We start from the raw sequence: 22,892 nt of genomic DNA, 5'->3' as shown, positions 1-22,892 counted from the left end.
GAGTGCTGTTTCTTCTTTATGCTGTTCTCTAACCAGTACTACCCACTGTAAAATTTTATTTTCCGTGGAGACAGTCATAATTCCCTTTCCTGTCCCACAAAAGGTAATAACACCCCCTGTCTTCATGATCCAACAAAACTGTCAGAGGAAGAATGGGGTCTTCTAGAATGGAGTTCCTAGGGGAACTGCATGGAAAGGGTAGTGGAATAATAGAGCGAAATGGAGCACTACAGGAGTCAGTTCTTTCGGCAGAGGAGAGCAGGGCAGAGAAAAGAGATTGGGCTTTTCCAGGGCCAGTGAAGTTCATTCCAATTTCAGGCAATGCAAACAAAAGCTGCAAAGAGTCAACCCCGTGCTGAGGAGTGTGCAAAAGAAGTTTTTCTCTCTGTCTAGGAGAACACTGGGTCATCTCCAGCCAGTGTTAATGAACGCTGTGGATTGTTATGATGAACGAGGTGTTCCAAGAAGTCATCTCTTCATAATCCCATGATAGAGACATGTTTTACTTTCCAACTTCTAAAATTATATAAATAATACATATGCACTTAAGAGTAGACAGTTATAATTAAGGAAATCATCTTTTGTATATTTTCTACCTAAGATAACACAATATCTTATTTTTTTTTCAAAACTGGGATCATGTAAATTCCATTTTTAGCCTGTTTTCTCCCAGTATACTTTTTTTCAGTTGCATAGTGACTTATTTCTCGATTTGACCTGAAGCATAATAAATGAGAGAAGGTCCCTAAACTCAATCTGCTGTGTTGCCCTGGTTCCTTAACTGACTTGAGTCTTGAGTATTCAGTTCTTCCTTTAATTCTGTGAGATACATCAGGACACTTTCAATAAAACATTCCTTTTACTTAACTAGGGAATCACTTGTTGGTGTTTGATTCCAAGAAAATACATCATAAGCAATAAACACAGGGATTGTGGGGAAGAAAAAGAAAAATGGAAGTGGATTCTCAGAGCTAGAAAAGGCATTGCTCTCAGTGGGGCAAGTTGAAGTTAAAGATAAAACAAAATGAAAACAAATCCTCCTCTGAAATTTCATGAAAGAGAGACAGAAACTTACAAAGAAATGAGACATTATTAAAACAGAATTAGAGCTTGCTGGAGCAGGAAAAGTTATTAGAAAACTGAGGAGCCTGTAATTTCATAAAACGAATAAATGATAGAGCTTTTAAAAAACTCAGAACAAAAGGAGCAAGATTTAGAGAAGAGTATGTGGTCTAGAACTCTCTAAGGATGTTGTGTGGGAGGAAAAAAAAAAGAAACAATAGTAATCCTGGATTAGAAACTCTCTCAGGACTCCAGCTGGTAAAACCTCCACTGTGAGTCAATAGTGACTAGACAAAAGGCCAGGGACGAAGCAAGGCATCAGTCAGTACAGCAAGAAAGAAGATGAGAAACAGATTTAATTGTTCCCTCAATTTTTTTTTTAACTTTTCTATATCTTGCAAATGTTCTAAATGAAGCATGAACAGAGCAGGAGCCTCTGCTTCCTTTCTGATAAAGTGCACATTTTAATTAAAAATTTAAATTAGTCTGTGATTGCCCCTTCAAGAAGATCTTGTAGACATATCAGCTTTTCTTAGATGATTTGTCATATTTTTTCTTAATTTTTTCTCACTTAATTTTGTTAAGGAAACAAGGAGATCATTTAGAATTAAACTGATATTTATATGCAGAAGAAAATTGGATACATTAAATCTCTAGGGTAAGTCCATCTTCTAAGACACACACACACACACACACAAATGCCAGAGGGAAGAGAGACTGGATTTTTTTTTTTTTTTTAACATTGAGTGTACAAGCTGGGAGCCTAAATTTGTCACTCAAATTATACTGCGTTGTATTGTCCTCAAATTCAGTTCCTGTATGAATGCCTATGGTTGGTCTGTGTCCTAGTCTATCAAGTTTTGAGCTTGCTACTGTATTTACTGCCAATCAATGTTCAGAGTTTACTAGGGCACTAATGGAACTTGATCAGTGATCTCAGTTCTTCAAACTCCTTAGCCATTATTTTGTGTAGTTTTAGAAATAGGTATTCATCGTTCCTGGTTGAGAGAAGAGCACCTTCATAGACAATAAAGAGTCATTGAGAAGCTAAAAGAGACTTCTGACTGCCAGACCGCTTTTCAGAAACAATTACTATTATTGGGCTCAATTCCCCTGGTAGTATAGAGAGTCATGTTAGTTTTGGAAGAGCAGTTGAATAGACAGTTACATGTCTATGGAGGTGAATTTATTTCTGTTTTTCCTTTAAGATGCAGTTTGGACAACAATGGGAATAATCAATCTAATGACTTCCTTTGAACAATTAACTCCGAAATGGAGGGAAGAAAGATAATTGGTTACTGGGACCTCTGTGACACCCCATGCTAAGGAAAAGGAATATGAAGTAAAAAAGGTAAGTGTGGAAGGGAGAAATACTGTAAGAATGGAGAAAAAGTGATTTGTTTTATTTTTCTAGACAGGGTTCCCCAGATAAACATAAAAAAAGGATAAGGAATTTTAATTTCTATGAACAATATTATTTGTAGCTGATTTAAAGCTATGTCAGAAATTGACTACCTTTATACATATTCTTTGGTATGGTTTTGTGAATTTTCTTTTACTTCATAGTTTATGCTGCATTTGAAACCTTGTCTCAGCTGAAGTAAAGGAAATCTCATCTCAGTCGAAGTAAAGGAAAAAGATTGCTTTTCATTCCATCAAGCTTTATGATTTTAAATCATGCAAGTCACATCTGACAGCAGATCCAAGGGTCTCACTTAGGAATCAGAGTCAAAGTCAAAAGCTCAGAGACTGTTAAGTAGAAGAACAGACTTTGAAGCAAGATAGAAACCAAGCCATTTGCCCTCAGAACAGGACTGAGATGCCCAGAATTCCTTTTTACCAGGTGTTGGTGTCCAATTGACTGCATTCCATTTTACACAACATTACTTTTAGAGGGGATTTACAGCCCTGCCTCAGGCTGCTTCTGTGCATCATCTCCAGGAAGAGGTAGCATGATCTTCTCCTAATTGATGTCCATATTCTTGTTTAGCTGCACAGGTTTTATGAGGAGTCAACTCCATCCTCAGTATGGTTCATTATTAGTATATTTTGTTCTCTATATAACCGGCATCAAAAAGTCACTCTCCCTCAACTGCTAGTCAAGCAGTAGAACCTTAAAAATTATGGTTGCCAGTTAGCTATACTTTGAGGAAGAGTATGCTGTATATCCGTTTATGTAGAAACAGCATTTTTCCATGGATTACCATTCCATCAAAAAATAGGTTCCTGGACTTTATTCTTGATTTCCTATAGAACTGCTTTTTACTGAATTATGCCTTCCTGAGGGGGCTGGCTGTGTAGTGTGTATGTTGACATAATTGGATCAGTTATGTTATTTTTGAATAAAAGGTAGTAACTGGTTGGCTTGATTGGTTCAGGCTTTTTTCGGCTTCAATTTTTATTTATTTATTTATTTTTTTTGCAATGTGTGGAAAGAAAAACTGAACCAAGATATTTCTGACCTAAGAACAAGGAGTTGGCATTCTTTTAAACTCTGATTAACTGTTGGGCTTTCTCCAAATACTTATACTTTTCTCTGCCTTTGGCGTCCAAACTGTTCTTTCTGGTTCATAGATAGTCTGCCCAATCTTTCATCCCTGGGCAAAGAAGGCCACTAAGAAAAAGTATCAAAACTTGGAGACAAGGCAAAAGGATGCCTACATGTCATTTCAATATCACTTGGGAGTGTTCTCCGTTAGGCTTACAAAACAATTATCTAATTCTTTAGAGAAAAAAATCTAATTCTTTAGAGAAAAAAAGTAACCAGAAGTAATACTGGTTATCACTAATACTGTAAATTATCAATTTTATGTGTTCATACAATAATTCATAATTTTTCAGCCAATATCCAAGATGGTTCATTTCATAAAAACTCTATTTTCAAGAAGAGGAAATATAAAAAAATTCAGAGAAATATTTCCATATCTCATCATAATCTTCCAGATTTTCTATGTGGTCAATATTTGATCATTTTTCAAAGGACATCAAGGCACTTCTATTTGTCTGGGATGTAGAACAGCTCAAAAACAACCATTGATTAGGGCCTGAATTCCATGTAGTTAGATGACCGATAAATTACAAATGATGTTTACTAGTAGAAACTAATTGCATTCTTTAGTAGGAAAAAAAATAAACCATGACATAGTTTTATTGTGTTATAGATATCAACCAGTTTTTAAAAATCTAATTTTATCTAGTGTGCTTCATCATTACTTTCCTGACTGGCTATAAAAACCCCTGTTCTGCTAATGTTCTTGGAACCAGTTTTACCATCCTGCTGGTTCCATCACTAATGAGTTAAATCTTCAACACATGGTAGCCATATCTTTGAACAAAGCTGTATTTTTAACATTTTGAAAATTACACTTTGACAAAGCCTTTCTCTACCTGCTTTGTGAAAGTCCATCTTATTCTATTTCAGGGTTTGTTTTGTCTCTTTTCTAAAGAGCTCTCTGTTTTTCCATTCCTATAGGTCAGATTCTTGCTTCTGATGATTCTGATGAAAGACAGAATAGCATCATGAGCAGAGAATGTTTTAGAGTCAGACAGATTTGAGCTGAAGTTGTAGCTTCCTGATGCACAAGCTTTGCAACCTTGAAGAGAGCACTTAACTTCTCTGATCCTATTTTTCACTAAAGTAGAAATAATCACATGTTGCAATCATTAAATTTCTAAGTTGATTCATTTGTAAAGTGAAGAAGTCAAATTCATTAATCTCCAAAGTCCTCTTCAGTTCCATTATTCCATGATCCCAGTATTTAAGAGCTTCTTATTACTGTTTAACTTTTAAGAGTCAGCGGTTTAAACGTGCAAAATTCGTATCTCCCTGTATGATACTGGCTTATAGAAACACAACAGTAGGTTGAGCAAGGAAAACTCAGATATCCTCCACAAAGCAGGCTCATAAATTCCTAGTATGCCAGGTCACCAGACAATCTCCATGTCACTTTCAGTCCCACTCATAAAACTACCAGTTGCTTCATTACAGTTTAAAATCTAATTATCTAACAATTCAAGCATCTGACATCTATTTTAAAATAAATATAGCTTACAGGTGAAAATATTATTACGACTTTTGCTAAAGTCCACTGGAAAAAAAAATACCAGATGAAGCTAGTTTATTCCTTGGGCTATGATACCATCTTCAAGGACAGACCTTGGCAGATGGTGTTGTTTCAGGGAATTATACAAAAATGAGACTCTAACAAGACATAATATTTCTCTATTGCTTTGGACCCATAAAACTAATTTTAATATTTCCTCATATAAAATCTTAAAAATGGGGGACATTTCACCATGTTTGTGAGCTTAAAGGTCTACCTCTATTTTGATTTTTTACATTAACACCAAAATGTATTTTAATAATACTCTTTTATAGATATTGCCACGGTGTTATCCTGACAACAGTTCTGACCTCAACCCATTTTTTAAAAAACATTTAAAAAATTATAGTTAATTTACAGTGTTGTGCCAATTTCTCCCATACAGAAAGATGACCCAGTCATATATATATGACACACACACACAGACACACATTCCTTTTCTTATGCTATTTCTATCATGGTCTATCCCAGGAGATTGGATCTATTTCCCTGTGCTGTACAGTAGGACCTCATTGCTTATGTCTTCTAAATGTGGTAGTTTGCATCTACCAACCCCAAACTCCTCATCCATACCACTCCCTCTCCCACCAGTTAACCTGCTTTAACTCTCTAAAGTAATAAAAAATTATTGTGCAAAGTAGAATACTAATTATAATAATAACCTAAATATTTCTAAAGACATTTATTTTACCACAAGAGCTGATGATTTCCTGCATGTGAGGCATATGTGAATGACACATACATTTTCATATTTTCTAGTTTGCTTTAACTGGACTGAAATTTGAATCTCACATAACAGAATCATGAAGGGATGCTTCTGAAACAAGTCCCAGGCCCCACTCACAGTTGAGGGGAAAGGATTATACAAAGGCAAAGTCCCAGAGGAAGGGATTACTGGGGGCCATTTTAAAGGTGGCTCATCACAGTTCACAGACAAAAGAGTCACCAAGCTATACTTATGATTTACTTGCATATAAGTCATATTTTCAAATGAAATCATTCTGTGTCTAAAATTTAAGAGTATCTTTTCTGGCATTTCAACCTAACTGAACATATAAATCAGAAATGGTATTAACTTAGATCTGTTCTCTTTGCCACATTTAATTATTTGTTTAGCTATAAATATCTTGTTGAAATAATGATTTTTTCATTCCAAAATTCTAGCTGGAGACTTAAAAAAATAGCTTCATTTTTCTAGTGGCAGTAGCTTTAAAGAGCTACTTCAACTCATTTATTAGATTCAATTCATATGTACCCAGTTTGTGCTAATGAAATACTACTCTCAGATTTGTTCTGCCATGCCTTTCTACTCTTCCAAAGATAAGTGAAAAATCTATTTTACTGTTTTTACTTTTAAAAGCTGTCTTGGGGATTTTACATTTCATATTTATATTTATATATCGTTGAGTTGGCTCATTTATGGTGGTATTTGAATTGATTGTGGCATAAAACATGTTGTTTTATGCTACTGCTATCAAGAAAATGATTTCCATAGAAAGAAGTCTAGAGTTTTCTGATAATATGATAATCCCCACACTTCATTCCTCTATGTAATCACATAACACAGATAAGTGTATAGGATGTTAGTAGGGAGTACTATGGACTGGGGAATATTAGCTATGATAACTTGGAGGCTGGGAGTTGTGTATGCCAAAAGTACAGGATTACCTATGGGGAATCATGATCTACATCATGAAGTCATCACCACAAAGGCATAATTGTGGAATTACGAAAGTACAGAATGTCACAGCTGGAAATTTTAGATCTTCTAGCCCAGCTCTGGGTTTATTATTCAAAGCGTCATGTGAACAATTTGATGTCTTATAGCTCACTATGGAAAATCCACTGAAATGCATTTGATGTTATAGTGGTGAAGTCAAAATTGTTAATATTCAATCAAGAGAAATGTGTGTGTGTGTTTTTTAGAAATGGTAAGATTTCAGTCATTTCACAGTCAGATTTTGCTTTGTTCCTAGCTAACTTCCACTGGGTAAAGCCAACAGCATGCAACTTTTAAACAAGAGCTGTATGTGCTATACTTAACCAGGAGGCATAGAATCACACCATATTTAAAACAGCTATTATAAACCATTTATTTCAACTATTTCTCAATTTTCAAACATTTTCTAAAAAAATGTATACAGTTAAATATGGCACACAAATGTAAAAACAAACAGAAAAAACTCTTGTAATATTTTTCATGTTTACATCTCCTACCCTGCAATATATTATACTTCCTTCTCACTTCTTTCTAAGAGTTCATTACATGCAAAGTAGGTGGAAAACTGCTATTATTCCATATTATACCATTTGAAAGGGACTGAAAGGAAACAACTGAGAAGAGGACTAAGCATTGTGTTTTTAAAATTTAATTTTTACTGATTTTTAAAAAATTGCATCAGCAAGGTAGCAGGATACAAGATTAACATACAGAAATCTATTGTATTACTTTACAATAGCAATGAAATATCAAAAAGTAAAAAAAAAAAAAAAAAAAAAACTTTTAAAAATCTCAAAATAAACATCTAGGAATTAACCTGACCAAAGATGTGAAAGACTTAAGTTGAGAACTATAAAACATTGATAAAGGAAATTGAAGATGATTCAAGGAAATGGAAAGGTATCCCATGCATTTGGATTGGAAGAATTAATATAGTTAAAATAGCCCAACTACCTAAAGCAATCTACAGATTTAATGTGATCCCTATCAAATTATCCATGACATTTTTCAAAGAACTAGAACAAATAATTCTAAAATTTATATGGAACCATAAAAGATCCAGAATTTCTAAAGCAATCCTGAAGAAAAAGAACAAAGCTGGTGGCATAACCCTCCCAGACTTCAGATAATACTACAAAGCTACAGTAATCAAAACAGTGTGGTATTGGCATAAAACCAGGTACATGGATCAATGGAATAGAATAGAGAGCCCAGAAATAAATCCACACACCTACAATTAATCTTTGACAAAGAAGGCATAAATTTACAATGGAGAAAAGATAGTCTCTTCAGCAGGTGGTGCTGGGAAAACTGGACAGCTAAATGTAAAAGAATGAAATTAGAATATTATCTAACACTATATAGAAAAACTCAAAATGGATTAAAGATTTAAATATAAGATGATATTATAAACCTCCTAGAGAAAAACAGGCAGAACAATCTTTGACATAAATTGTAGCAAAATTTTAAGTCTATCCCTAGAATAATGGAAATGAAAGCAGTAAACGAATAGGACCTAATTAAACTTAGAAGCTTTTGTCCAGCAAAGGAAACCATAAATAAATGAAAAAACAACTTACTGTCTTGGAAAAAAAATATTTGCAAATGATACGATGAACAAAGGATTGATTTAGAAAATGTACAAACAGCTCACATAGCTCAATATCAAAACAACAAACAACCCAATCAAATAATGGGCAGACCATATTTTGAAAAAGACATATACATGGCCAATAGGCAAATTGAAAAGATGCTCAGCATCACTAATTATTAGAGAAACATAAATCAAAACTGCTATGAGGTATCACCTCACACTAGTCAGAATGACCATCATCAAAAACTCTGCAAATAATAGATACTGGAGTGGATGTGGAGAAAATAAGACCTTCCTATACTGTTGGTGGTAATGTAAATTTATGCAGCCACTATGGAGAACAGTGTATAGGTTCCTTAAAAAGCTAAAAATACAATTACATATGATCCAGCAATCCCACTCCTGGGCATATAGCTCTAAAACACAAAAACTCTAGTTCAAAAAGATACATGCATCCCAATGTTCATTGCAGCTCTATTTACAATAACCAAGACATGAAAGCAACCTAAATATCCACAGACAGATGAATGGATGAAGAAGATGTTGCATACATACACAATGGAATATTACTCAGCCATAGAAAAGAATGAAATAATGTCATTTGCAGCAATATGGATGGACCTAGAGATTACTATACTAAGTGAAATAATTTAGAGATAGACAAATGTTTGCTATTACTTATAATCTGACCAATATACATGAAGATGCGAGTTTGATACCTTAACCCACTGAGTGAGGCCAGGGATCAAACCCACATCCTCACGGATACTAGTCAGGTTCTTAACTGCTAAGTCACAATAGGAAATCCATAGGGTTTTCCGTATATAATATTATATCATCTGAAATTAGTGAAGTTTTACTTCTTTCACTTTGGATGTTTTTATTTCTTTCTTGTCTGATTGCCGTGGCTAGAAATTCCAATGTTAGGTTAAAAAGAAATGGTGAGAATGTGAGTCCTTGTCTTGTTCCTAATCTCAGAGGAAAAGTTTTCAGCTTTTCATCATTGAGTATGATATTTGTGGTGGGTTTGTTATAAATAGCCTTTATTATATAGAGATATATTCCCTATAGACCCACTTCGCTGAGAGTTTTTATCATAAATGAATGTTCAATTTTGTCAAATGATTTTTCTGTAGCTATTGAGATGATCATATGATTTTTATCTTTCATTTAGTTAATGTGGTGTATCATATTGATTGTTTGGAAGATATTGAACAATTCTTGCATCACTGGAAAAAAATCCACTCAATTATGGTATATGATTCTATTTACATACTGTTGAATTCTATTTGTTAACATTTTATTGAGGATTTTTGCATTCATGTTTATCAGGTATATTGTACTGTAATTTTCTTTTTTGTCATGTCTTTATCTGGTTTTGATATTAGGGTAATAGTAGTAGCTCTTAGAAAGAGTTTGGGAGAATTCTCTCTCCTCTTCAGTATTTTGGAGTAGTTTAAGAAGGATAGGTATTAACTCTTCTTTAAAAGTTTGGTAGAATTACCCTGTGAAGTAGTTTGGTCTTGGACTTCTTTGGGGGGTAGATTTTTAAATATCAATTCAATTTCAATGCCTATAATCAGTCTGTTCAGATTATCTTTTTGATTCAACCATGGAAAACTATATGTTTCTAAGACTTTATCCATTTCTTTTAGGTTCTCCTGTTTGTTGGCTTGGATCTGTTAGTAGTATTCTCTTATGATTATATTTTTATTATATCCATTGTGACTTCTATCTCATTTCTAATTTTTTTTCCCCTTTGGCTACTCTCTTTCTTTTAAAAATTATTTATTTATTTATTTTAAAGAACTAGATCTTATTTTCAATTATCTTTTTGATTTTTTCTCTTTAAATAGTTTACATACTACCTTTTTCTATATATTTACCTTTAACAGTGAGCATTTTCCCTTCCTACTGTTTCTCCTTTCTTTAAAAAAAATTTTTTTTTCTCTTTTGTCTTTTTAGGGCTGCAGCCATGGCATATGGAGGTTCCCAGACTAGGGGTCTAATCAGAGCTGTAGCCACCGGCCTACACCAGAGCCACAGCAATGCCAGATCTGAACTGCATCTGTGACCTACACCACAGCTCATGGCAATGCCAGTTCCTTAACCCACTGAGCGGGGCCAGGGATCAAACCCACAACCTCATGGTTAGTAGTTGGGTTCGTTAACCACTGAGCCATGATGGGAAATCCTATTTCTTATTTCTTCATTTAGACTTTTCTTTTTCACTTAAAGAGAATCCTTGAACATTTGTTGAAATTTCAGTTTAGTGATGATGAACACTTTTAGTTTTTGCTTGTCTGGGAAACTTTTTATTTCTTCTTCAATTCTGAATGATAAACTTGCTTGGTAGAGTATTCTAAGTTGTGGTTTTTTTCTTTCATTGCTTTAAATATATTGTGGCATTATATTCTGGCCTGCAATATTTCTGCTGAAAACTCAGCAGTTAGATGTATGGGGGATGCCTTGTATATGATTTTTTTTTCTCTCCTGCCTTTACAATTCTCTCTTTATTTCTAAACTTGCCATTTTAATTATAATATGTATTGGTATGAGTCTTTGTGGGTTCATCCTGTTTGGGACTCTATAATTCCTGGACTAAGTATCCGTTTCCTCCCTAAGGTTAAGGCAGTTTTCAGACACAATTGTATCAAATATATTTTATGCCTTTTTTATTTCTCTTCTCCTTTAGAGGCTCCTATAATGTGAATGTTGGTATGCTTGATCTTGACCCAGATTTGCCTTAAACTATGAGCATTTAAATTTTTTTTTTTTTTTTTTTTTTGCCTACATTGGGTGATTTCCACTGTTTTTTTTTTTTTTTCCCAGATCACTTATGTATTCTCTGTATCACCCAATCTGATATTAATTCCTTTTAGTGTGTTTTTCTTTTTGGTATTGTGTTCTTCAGCTCTGATTGGATTCTTTACAAATATTTTCTAGTGTTTTGTTGAAGTTCTCACTGCGTTCCTTTATTCTTTTCCTAAGTTTAATTAGAATTTTTGTTACTGTGATTTCTTTGAACTCTTTATCAGGTAAATTACTTATCTCTGTTTCAATATTTCTTTTAATCTTGCTCTTTTGTTTGAAATGTATTCCTCTGTCTTCTCTCTCTTTTTTTTAACTTTCTCTGTTTGCTCTATGAATTTTATCAAAACAATTTATCTGTTGTGATCTTGAAGGCATGTGCTTGTGTGGGTGCATCCCTATACAAACTATGTGCGCCTGGTGGCTTTGGTAGGAAAACTGGATCGAGAATTGAGCGTGAGCTGCATCTTTTCCTGGGGTGTGTTGGTGGCCACTGCCTTGGTTGGGGGTAGGGCTGGAGACTGAGGGGCTAGACACACACCCAGGTGTGAGCCAGGGCTTCTCCTAGGCTCAATGGAAGTCAATGCCTTATTGAGGAGGAGGGCAGGAGCTGAGGGGCTAAAGCAGGAGCTTCTTCCAGCCATGATGGAAGTTTTTACCTTGATTGGCAGTATAGCCATGGCCCTTGGGATTGGAGGTACACTTCTGAGCTGCTCTGTGGCTCAACTTTAGCTTATAAGTAGCGGCAGGCCCTGACTTGGTTCAGTTATTTCCCTGGTGCTTGAGTGCTCAAAATGACAATGTTGTCTCTGCACTGGTTAGAGGCAGAGCCAAGTCTGATGTGGTCCTGGTCCTTCCTCAATGTATGCATACACATTGGCAATGGTGGTTTCTACCTTAGTAGGAGCAGTGCTAGAGTAGGAGGTTCTAGGGTAGGCACCTGATGCAGGCTGGGGTGGTCCTAAAAGGCCAGTCAGAGCTCCAGGCAGTTCCCAATATGCTTCCCCTGCACTGGGTCTAGGGGCAACAAGTCTGTGTCATACTATTTAAGAGTGGAGTCTTGGTTTCTTATAGCCCTCTGGTAACCCCCATTGGCTTTTCAAGCCTGCTAAGGGGGCTTGTTTTCTTAGTTTCAGGCACCAGGGCTTGGGTGACTAATTTGGGGCTCAAACCCTAGTTCCTTAGGGAGGATCCCTGAGCCTGTGATATACCTTTCCTCTCCTGGGTCACATACTAGGGGTACAGGTCTGATTTGTTTGCTTCTCCTCACTTCCTCCCAGACTCTGTGTCATTGCTTTTACAGCCTGGGTTTTAGAAGAGCCATTTTACTAGTCTTCAGGTAGTTCTCAGTGAGAGTTTCTCTCTATGTAGCTGTAGTTTTGATGTGTTCTTTGAAAGAGGTGAACTCAGGGTTTTCCTGTTGTGCCATTTGATCCCTCCTCTGGATGTGCAATAATTTAAATAACTCCTCTTTTAATTTATTGAGAGATATTCATTTTCTCTACTATATTAAATGTGAGTTCCTTTTAATTTAATGTAATCTGTAAAGCAATCCAAGGGTATTCATTCACATTACTCTGGTTGAAAAGAAAATTACTTTGTTAAAAATTTCTTTAGTAGTTGCTGTGTGCTGAGAAAGCACATTGCTAAGTACTCGGGAATCAAAGAAGTATAATATAGAGGTTTACCCTTAAGGAGCTTATAATGTAATAGAGTGCTTTAAAGAGTGGTGCGTCTAAGGTTTGAATCTAATTATTCTAATCTCATGTTTAGATTTAGAATTATACTATGCAGTACTGTCTTTCTGAACAAATTATTTTAGTGGATAAAAATTAATAATAATAAACCAGTTATCTATCATATTACCACAGATTCAGCATCTTAACACAGAAACACATTTATTATTCACAGCCTGTGGCTCAGGAATCTGCCCATGGCTTACCTTTCTCCTCAGCTTGGAGGTCTGTCATGAAGTCACAGTCAAGATCTCAACCAGAGGTCTCATCTGAGGCTCAAATGAGGAAGAATCTGATACTAAGTTCATGTGTTTGTGAGCAGGATCCAGTTCCTTGTGAACTGTTAGACTGAGGAACTCATCTCTTTATGGCTGTTGTTAAGATGTTTCTCTCTGGTCCTTGCCGTGTGGACCTCTCCATATGGTGGCTGATGAAGAGGAGCAGAATTGTTCCCCTAAAAATATCTCTTTGGCACAAGGATTCTTTTGAACTGAAGGCAATTGAGAAAAATCATAAAAAAGAAAACATCACTGGCCTCCCTCTCTTTGCCTGAAATCAGGGCATCAATTTGAAAAGGCGTCTCTCCTCCTTTTTCTATCAGAAAAAAACAGGAGTTAATCATGAAGACAACACAGACCATTATCAGTCTAGAGACTGCACCAAAGGAATCTACATGATGGACCACACTAACCAGCCCTTATCTTCTACTACTGCATCCACATATTTGCTTTTCCACAGTTTTCTGCCCTAGAAACCAAAATTCCTTTCCCTTTGTCTTGTCACTTCTCTAAAAATTCATTATTCCTTTGTGAAGGTGCTATATAAGCCTCAATTCTAACCACCCCCTCGAATTACTCATCACTGAGCACTCCCCTGTGCATGCTTGATGCATGCATGTGTTAATAAACTTCTGTTTGCTTTTTCTGTTGTTAATCTGTCTTTTATCAGTCTACTTTACAGAGCCCAAGCTGGAAAACCTAGGAGATAGAGTGAAAAAACTTTTTTTCCTCCTCAACGCTTATTTTATCAAAGCTAGCATGAAGATCAGTAAAGAATGTCTGCCAGCAAGACAGTAATTATGACCTTATGTAACAAAATCACAAAATGATTTTCCTTTATTTTTGCTGTATTCTGTTGGCTAGAAACAAGTCACAGGTCCCATTCTCACTCAATAGGAGGGGATTACACAGGGGTGTGAATGCCAAAAAGTGGGGGTCACAAGCTGGGGGCATTTTAGAGTCTGCTCACCACAATTCACAAACAAAAGTGTCACAAAACTTTACCTTGTGATTAAATTCTAGAGGTCCAGATAACATGAATAAGAGTGTTCAGAAACCAGAGAAGGCACTCTACCAAAACAGATGAAAAACTATTTGCATGACGTGGCCCAAATTAGCTTTACCTCTCTGGATTTATTTTCATATGTGTAAAAATAGATAATTGGACTAGAGGACAGATAAGGTCCTAAACCTCTATGGTTAACAAAATTACTTAATTACTGAGCCTTAATTTTCATGTCTATAACATTTCATTTATTATTATTGTTTTTGAGGGTGAATTCAAAGTCAGAGAATCTGCAAATAGAAGGAACTCATCAGCTTTGAGATATTCTCATTCCAAAAATCCATTAAAATATTCACAATGTGGAGTTCCCACCATGGCTCATTGGAAACAAGTCTGACTAGTATCCATGAGGATGTAGGTTCGATCCCTGGCTTTCCTCAGTGGGTTAAGGATCTGGCATTGCCATGAGCTGTGGTGTAGGAGGCAGACATGGCTCGGATCTGGTGTTGCTGTGACTATGGAGTAGGAGGGCAGCTATAGATCCAATTTGACCCCTAGCCCGGGAACCTCCACATACTGAGAGCAGCCTTAAAAAGACAAAAAATATTCACAATGTGACTAACAATAATTTTTTGGTTTGTGATATGTTAGATTATCGATTTAAGATCCTGTTTCAGAAAGTACTTCCTGATCTTTGCAAAACACAAATACAGATTTCTGGGCAATGGAAAGCCATTTCAGTGCAGGCTTTTGGCATGAACCTATGAACACAGTTTAAGAGTTCTGTGCCATCTGAGAATGGAGAGAAAGAATTAGGTAATTATTTTTTATCTGTTTTTCACACAGTGAAGAACTACTCTCTGGTTACAGATATCTAGATACTTCCAAACTGAGGGTACACAAAATGAGTCCCAGTGAAATGTAAGGGGTTATACATTACTGGAATCATAATCAAGAGCTTCACTAGAAATCAGAATAAAGCCACAATATTCAAATTAGAAAGACAGCAAAGACAAAAAGCGTGCTTTGCACTGGCAAGTTCTGAAGAGAGAGGAACATTGAATTATATCAAAACAACGGAAGAAACTGCTCACACAATATCCGAATAAGCAAGTGGAACAAAGTCTACCTAAAAAGGGAGCAAAAACAAGTTGAAATTATCCTACTAGGCATTTCAACACATTCTTTTTGGATGAATTCTTAAACTTGGAGTTAGAATGTATAAAAATAATTTCTAAGAAAAAAAATCCACTTCTAAATCATCATACTTTTAAAAATTGCCTGTTTTCCTACATGTCACTCTCTGGAAAGTCATGTTGACCTTCCCATCACATCGATCTAAGTAATTCCATCTTGAACTTGAGATTTGATTTCATTGTCCCTGTTATGTTTCTTAATAATACTTCTGGGTAGTAAATCTGCAATCTTTTTCTGTGTGTGAGTTTCTGAACTTCCTTTCTCTTTTTTTCCCTTGAGTTTTGCCACCCTGGTTTATCGAAAGGTATTTGAAATGACATCTTGAACTAGTGTAGTTGAGGAATGATTCTTCCTTAGTCTTCTCTGGGTATCAGGAGAATACCGTTCTCTTTGTGGACCACACAAGGCGCAAGGAGAACAGAGAGAGTTTTCGTTGTCTGGTCTCAGAGCCCTGCATGGGCTGCACCCACACAGGGCATGTCTTCCCTTACGTTAGCAGCTGGCACAGAAAGTAGCACTATGCTGTCTTCATGTCTCCAAGTCTAAAGCCGCTCTGTTGGATGGGAAGCTGTAAGGAAGCAGTATTCCACCAGAAGTTGCATGAATCTGAACAGCCCCAAACAAACACCTCTTAAAGAGCAGGTGGCTTTTAATCTGCCTACGTCCACACAGGTTCTTTAGAGTCAGATTTCAGCATTTCAAGGGTATTCTCTCAAAGGGACAAGAAATTAGTTTTGGAAAGGTCAGTGAAGAGGGTTAAGATCTTGATTTAAAATGAGAAAAAACAGCAGAATTTTAGACTTAGAACAGAGCTTTGAAGCTCAGTAACTTCTAGCCATGTAAATCACCCATAGATCTTGTTAACATGCAGATTCTGGCGCAGCGATTCTGGGTGAGGCCCGAGGTTTGAAGTTTGGCATTTCTAGTAGGATCCAGGCTGACCTCACTAGGAGTAGCAGGGGTCTGGTTTAACCCCTCATTTTCAAGTTGTTGAGTCAGGTTATTAACAACTGAGCCAGGGCTGTAAACTAGATTTCAGTTAAACATACTTTGCCAAATATTTTATAACACTCTCTTCTCTGATAACATCCTCAATATTAGCATCATTAAATTTTAATATATGTAGATTTTAAAGGTATCCAATTTACTACTAATGCTAGAGGGTGTGAATTTTAATCTTTGGATCATTTTATTTCAATAATATCTTTTTTCTTTTTTTTGGAATAGAACTGAGTTTTTGTATTTTCATTAACCAAAAGTTTCTTGATTCTTTTGGAATTCTTAAGTTAATATGAAGCATAGGAAAAAAGTTTAAAAAAATAAACTATCTATCACTTCTACAGAACAGAGCTTCAGTTAACCACAAAACTGAAAACCTTATATTTTATATCTGGGCTTCTTCTATATGTTAGTACATAAGCAAGAGGAAGGGCAAGGAAATGAGAACAATGAGAAAGAAGAGCGGAAAGAAATGGGCCAGGTCGTGAACTAGGACAGTCCTCTTCCATCTCAGCAGCAAATGAACACAGGTGAAAATCTTTGAAATGTATATATTCAAATATCAGATCTAAAGCAAGAGGAGTTAACATGGAGCTTCATATCCTGATGTGAAATCACCTAGCAACTCTCGGAAACAGCAAAGTTGATTTACGCTCTTTGGCTTGAGGGCACTGGTTGTCTACAAACCCAAAAATTTCAACATTTGTATATGAAGCAACATCTGAAGCAGGACTGATGTTCTTTTCAGCAAGGAAAGTCTCCCCTTTCCCCAAAGAGCCAGTGTAACTCCTACCAAGGAGTGAGCACACACGGATCAGATGTTGGAAGTGATTTTCTGGGTCAAGCTCTGCATTACGACAAGTATGGATTCAACCAGCAAAGTAAGCCTTACATTGCTTACTCTTTTTTGTAACTGTAGTTCCTTTTGCTGCTGCCTAGATTGTTACACTAGCAAATAAATCCTTTTAATTGGCCTACCCCTGGGGCAAACAGCTCACCCCAGTAAGTAATCATGTGGAAGAGTAGAGGCTGCGGAGGTGGGGTGCCTCCTGCTGAACAATTTTTGCTTTTATTTTACCAAGTGATTTTAAAAGGCGGCATTGTAACTCAACATTAAATATTTAAGAATGATATTAAGGTAAGATTGATTCATTTAACAGGCATAATAGAGTAGGGAAGCTGCGTGGAGTGACTAAAGGGCTTCACAGTGGGAAATCTCTGCTAGCAGGCATCAATCCGCACCTGGTAATGGCCATGAAAAGACTCCACGGCCTTGCTATTTAAATAAATTGATGTGCAATTCATCTGCTGTTTAGAGCTATTGGAAATGCATGGCACTAACTCTATTTCTTGGCAAGCATCCCAATTAAGTCCTGGGTCATTTATCAGAGTGCCAAGTGTAGTTCAAGTTGCTACCAAGCTTTTACCATTTACCCAAAATGGAATTTGTTCTAAAAGGGGCTACAGGGGATGGGGCTGCAGGGTGTGGTAGAAAAAGATACTGGACTGGATGAATGCAGTTGAGTCCTGATTTCTCTCTTAATCAGCATGTCATTGAATCTCTCCAAAGTTGTCTCTTTATAATGGGAAGAATAATAAGCCTGCTTTACTCACTTGTGAGATACAAAATAAGATAATAAAAGTGAAAGCACGTTTCATTTTAAGAAGTGTTATTCAAATTATGAGTTATCACTAATAGCATAATTCTTTCACGGCTCCGTAAGTGGCTGCCATTTATTCCCCTGTTCCTTCTCCTCCCTTTTCTTGTTTTGATCAGAACAATCCCAGAGCTGGGAGGAATAAAAGCATCAATCTTTTAAAAGGCTCACACCTTATGAGATACATAGGTTTGTATTTCTCGGTGCTAAAATGTTCAGAGTAGTCTTGTAGTTTTATTAGTCGCATTTTGGTGAAATATAAATCAATAGGCATGCACATTAAAAGCACTCAAAATAGGGATGGTCATAAAGAGAAACTAGCTAATTTGAGAGTATGATTTATGATAACTTTTCCTAAATTTCTGTTAATTCCAGGGATTTTGAAACACACCATTCTTTCTTCCATCTTACCCAGTTGGATGTGTTTGGTAGATTCATTGTGGAATATAAAAAAATGATTCATGCCTTTTAATTTTAAAGAAACACAGCTCAGAACAAATTAAGCCCATGCTTTACATTGAAATGGGAGCTCTGAAAAACAACGCTTACTTTTCAGTAATGAATTGTCTCCCATTAAAAAGTTTGAAACAAGCAATAAGTTAGGTTATAATCATTTGTGGTCCATGTTTCTCCATTGATTCAATTAAGTAAAGTGTTCAGAAGCCCACTAATTGTCCACTGATAAGAGTATGGAATTAGAAATTGTTTACCATTCTGATTCCTTTCTTGTTTGTTTTTTTAAATTATTTTGTATACATTATTAAATGCAATAATTAATAAAGCAATTGACTACAGTTTGCTGAATATTATTTAATCATTAATGTCTAAAATACTTTTGCCTTAGTCAAATGAAGATATTTCCATTAAGAGCAAGCAGTGCAACAGTCATTCAGCTATACCCAGTGAGAACTCATGCAGTTCCTCCTTTTAGCAAGGTGATGTTTTCCCACCCTTCTCACTATGCTCTGGCAATTGCCATTATATGGGCTATAACTCATTTGTCTATTCAACCTTCCTTTATTGATTTTTATTTGTCCTAGCTAACTGTCACCAGAATAATGGTTTCAACAAGAATCTATCTGGTGTTCTTTTTGCTTAAGAATCGGTATGTGCAAAGAAGTGTTGGTTTTACTGATAAACTTCAGTGGAAAAACAGCTGGCCACTCTCTTCCAAGATTAGCTTGGAAGATGATTTCTAATATTTGTCAATTGAATTTTTTTTTTTTTGTCTTTTTGCCATTTCTTGGGCCACTCCCATAACATATGGAGATTCCTAGGCTAGGGGTCGAATCTGAGCTGTAGCCGCTGGACTACACCAGAGCCACAGCAATGCAGGATTTGAGCCACGTCTGCAACCTACACCACAGCTCACAGCAATGCCGGATCCCTAACCCACTGAGCGAGGCCAGGGATTGAACCCTCAACCTCATAGTTCCTAGTCAGATTCGTTAACCACTGAGCCACGATGGGAACTCTGTGTCAATTGAAATTTCTTCATAAGATGTAAGAAAGAAAGAGTGGTAGTAGCTGATTTGGGAGATAATGGGGCACTGCTACTATGGACTGTTGCCTACTTGGATTTTTTATTTGAATAGATGCTCATTCTCTGATCTTATATGTGATAAAAATCCAATATAATTCAACTCTTCTTTTTCTTACAGTTTTATTGACAAATAATTGGCTTACCACACAGTATAAGTTTAGGGTTTACAGTATAATGATTTGATTTGCACACATCATGAAGTGATTACCACAGTAAGTTTAGTGAACATTCATCATCTCATACAGATATAACACTGAAGTGGAGGTTGTGCTTTTTGAATGCCTTCATCCAATTCTCCCTTCCCCTACCTCCTAACCTCTGGTAACCACAAATCTGATCTCTTTTCTCTGAGTTTGTTTGTTTGTTTGTTTTCAAAGTATAATTGACCTATAATACCCTGTTAGTTCCTGGTACATAATATAGTGATTCAATATTTCTATACATTTCAGACTGATCACCATAATGAGCCTAGTTATATGTCACAAATGGCAACATTCTATTCTTTTTATGGCTGAGTAGTATTCCATTATATATGTATTGTATAATACATTTCTTTATCTATTTATCTATTGAGAGGCACCTAAGTTCCTTCTGCATTTTGGCTATTGTAAATAATGCTGCAGTGAAGATAGGGGTGCATGTATCTTTTCTGATTATTGTTGTTTTTTTCTTTAAGTAAATGCCTAGGTGTGAAATTGTTAGCTCAGAGAAAGGTATTAAGATGTGGAGGAATAAGACATGGTTCTCACCTTCTCCCACAAACTTATAAAAAAAATCTGCATATAGAAGGATTCACATAGGACATCTACTGAACATTGACAGAAGACAGCAAACCTCCAAAAAGGGCAAGAAAACCTTCCACATAACTGGATAGAACAATAAGAAAAGGGGGTAGGAGGAAGAGAAGAGAAAAAAAGGAATGGGATGGGACCAACACTCCTGAGAGGGAGCAGCAAAAGAGGAAAGGAATCCACACCCTGAAAGACAACTTAACTGATGGGAAGATCATCCAGGAAGGGCCAGAGGGGGAACCTCAAAACCTCAGAGGAAAGCGTAGCATCTGCACCGAGGAGGGCAAAGCAGAGGGAGAGCTACACAGAGGATTGGTGCCACTGCCCCAGACACCAAACCCTGAGACACTTGGGTAGGGGCTGGGCACCGAGACTCGGGCTTCCAAGGTCAGTTCCAGGAAGAGGACTAGGATTGGCTCTGTGGAACCAGCCTGAGGGAGCCAGAGAGTAGTGTGCCGTAGACTGGGAAGCGGTGTCCCACAGCTGAGCAAGTGCGGGAGGAGGCCTGGGCACACAGGAGAAGCAAAGTGCCATTGTTGGGGAGGGCAAGAGGAGGAGGGGCAGGACCTCCATAGAAACATCTTTCTCTGCTGATATGCGGGCTCTTGGGCAGTGGGGAGCCTCTTGCACAGGCTCCTGGGGTGGGTGCAAACTGCTGCAGCCACCTTGGACTCCTGAAGTGGGTGTAGAACTGCCACCACAAAAGGTCTTGTGAATGGCCACCACATTCTGGTTCTGTGGGCTGTACTTTGCACTGCTCTAGGGTCTCCCTTTACATGGTGGTCATCATATTTGGAGAATAATTATGACAATATTATAGCAAATATCAGAAAGTATCTTGAGGAACAGAGTTTATGTTAATTTGCACAAAGTCAACATTTGGGCTAGTGGAGGTGTGATTTATTATTCACCATTGATCTTTTTTTTTTTAATTTCTAAGTATAGGGCAGCAGCTGGGAAGCTAGACTTGGCATGTATGCCCCCTGAGAATGGGGAATGTCAATGGCAAGGAATATCTGTTAAATGATTTTTAAAACCTATGTCACCTCTTTGAGTGTCAGCTTTCTTGATTTAAAATTGGGCTAAAAGCACTTGTTCTGTCTGCCTAATTCTGAAAATCAAAAAAGATCTTGTTTGAAAAAGCGACTCAATAAGCATAAGAATGTTATATTTTATTCCATATATCTTGGCAGAAATTCTCCCAATTTCTTTCTTTCTTTCTTTCTTTTTTTTTTAATTGTAATCTACTTTGGATCTGCTCTCCTACTTCTTGATTGAAGGCCTTCGTGGGGCACTAGTTGGTCAGGTAACAGCTCTAGCTTTCTGTTCACAGTGTCAAGGCAGCTATTAATAAAAAGGTGTATCTTGGGAAGGGCTTGATCAGATTTTCAGTCTACTGGAATCCCCCACTGAGAGAGGATTTGGGGTGGGTGAGCCCTCCAAGCAAATGGAATAGAGAAGCCCAATGAGAAAGCAGGTTTCAGGAGATCAGTGGGAAGTGGCCCCGGAGTGACCACAAGAAGCCACCCTCCTGGGGATCATTTTTCTGGTTATCGGGCTTTTCCTATGATGGTTGACTCGAGTGTGCTGAGAGCCCTTGGAGGCATAGCCCTGAGCAGACACAATCCGTATGGTTTAAGATCATCAACACTGCAATTCAAACTGACACTTGAAGAATCTTAACATTTGGCTCTTGGATTAAAAGAGACAGCTTGTTCCTTTTCATAAACACATGGTTTCCTAGACTAAAGACTGAGCAACCCTGAATTTAGTAAGCCACGCCTAAGTGGAACATAAGCTGATGCTTTAATAGAATGAGAACGGATGCTCCCAGTTCCCATAAACATCCGTTTTTTCCAGCTCGTGTGCACCTTTTCTCAGGGATGAAATCAATCTTTTTGAAATGAGGAAATGAGCTGTGTCACTAGCCCTCAGAGTTATGAGTGAAAAATATGGTAGATGTTCAGCCTCTCAGGTGTAGCGAATAATTCAGCATGTTGAAGATGTCATGTCAACCCCACAGATGATTTTAGCTGATGTTTGCCAAAAATCTTACTAAATCTGAATTCTGTATTAGTTTTCAGGTCATCCTGTTTTTCAAATTTTCTTTTTTAAAATCTGTGAAGAGTTAGTGATTACTATCCTTTTTTTTTTTTTTAACCAAATCATAGATCTAAAGTCAGAAGGGTCTTAGATAACCCTGTGGTCACATCCTTTCAACCTAAAGATGAGATACTGGGGCTCAGAGAGGTAAAGTTATTGCCCAAGGTCACAGAGCAGAAAGCTATAGAGCTGGGACTCAGATCAAGACTCCCTCCTTCTCTTTTCTCTGCCCAACACTATTAATAGAAAAAGAATAAATATGGCAGTTTCTTCTCATCAATGACAACTTAA

General features: G+C 36.8%; 1 long non-coding RNA gene across 4 annotated transcripts in view; it reads left to right on the top strand.

The window, feature by feature from the left end:
• The window catches only part of LOC106507825, a 58,944-nt gene that overhangs the window by 20,166 nt on the left and 15,886 nt on the right, over nucleotides 1-22,892 (top strand). For 3 of the 4 annotated variants that reach the window (XR_002335604.1, XR_002335602.1, XR_002335603.1), the window contains exons 3-4: nucleotides 1,648-1,720; nucleotides 2,271-2,413. This is a non-coding gene — a long non-coding RNA (uncharacterized LOC106507825). The remainder of the gene's footprint in view (nucleotides 1-1,647; nucleotides 1,721-2,270; nucleotides 2,414-22,892) is intronic. The other variant, XR_001304115.2, reaches the window with a different exon arrangement.

Source organism: Sus scrofa, chromosome 9 (genome assembly GCF_000003025.6).
Source record: "Sus scrofa isolate TJ Tabasco breed Duroc chromosome 9, Sscrofa11.1, whole genome shotgun sequence".
Lineage (NCBI taxonomy): Eukaryota > Metazoa > Chordata > Mammalia > Artiodactyla > Suidae > Sus > Sus scrofa.
This window is presented reverse-complemented; position numbering and strand designations above follow the sequence as displayed.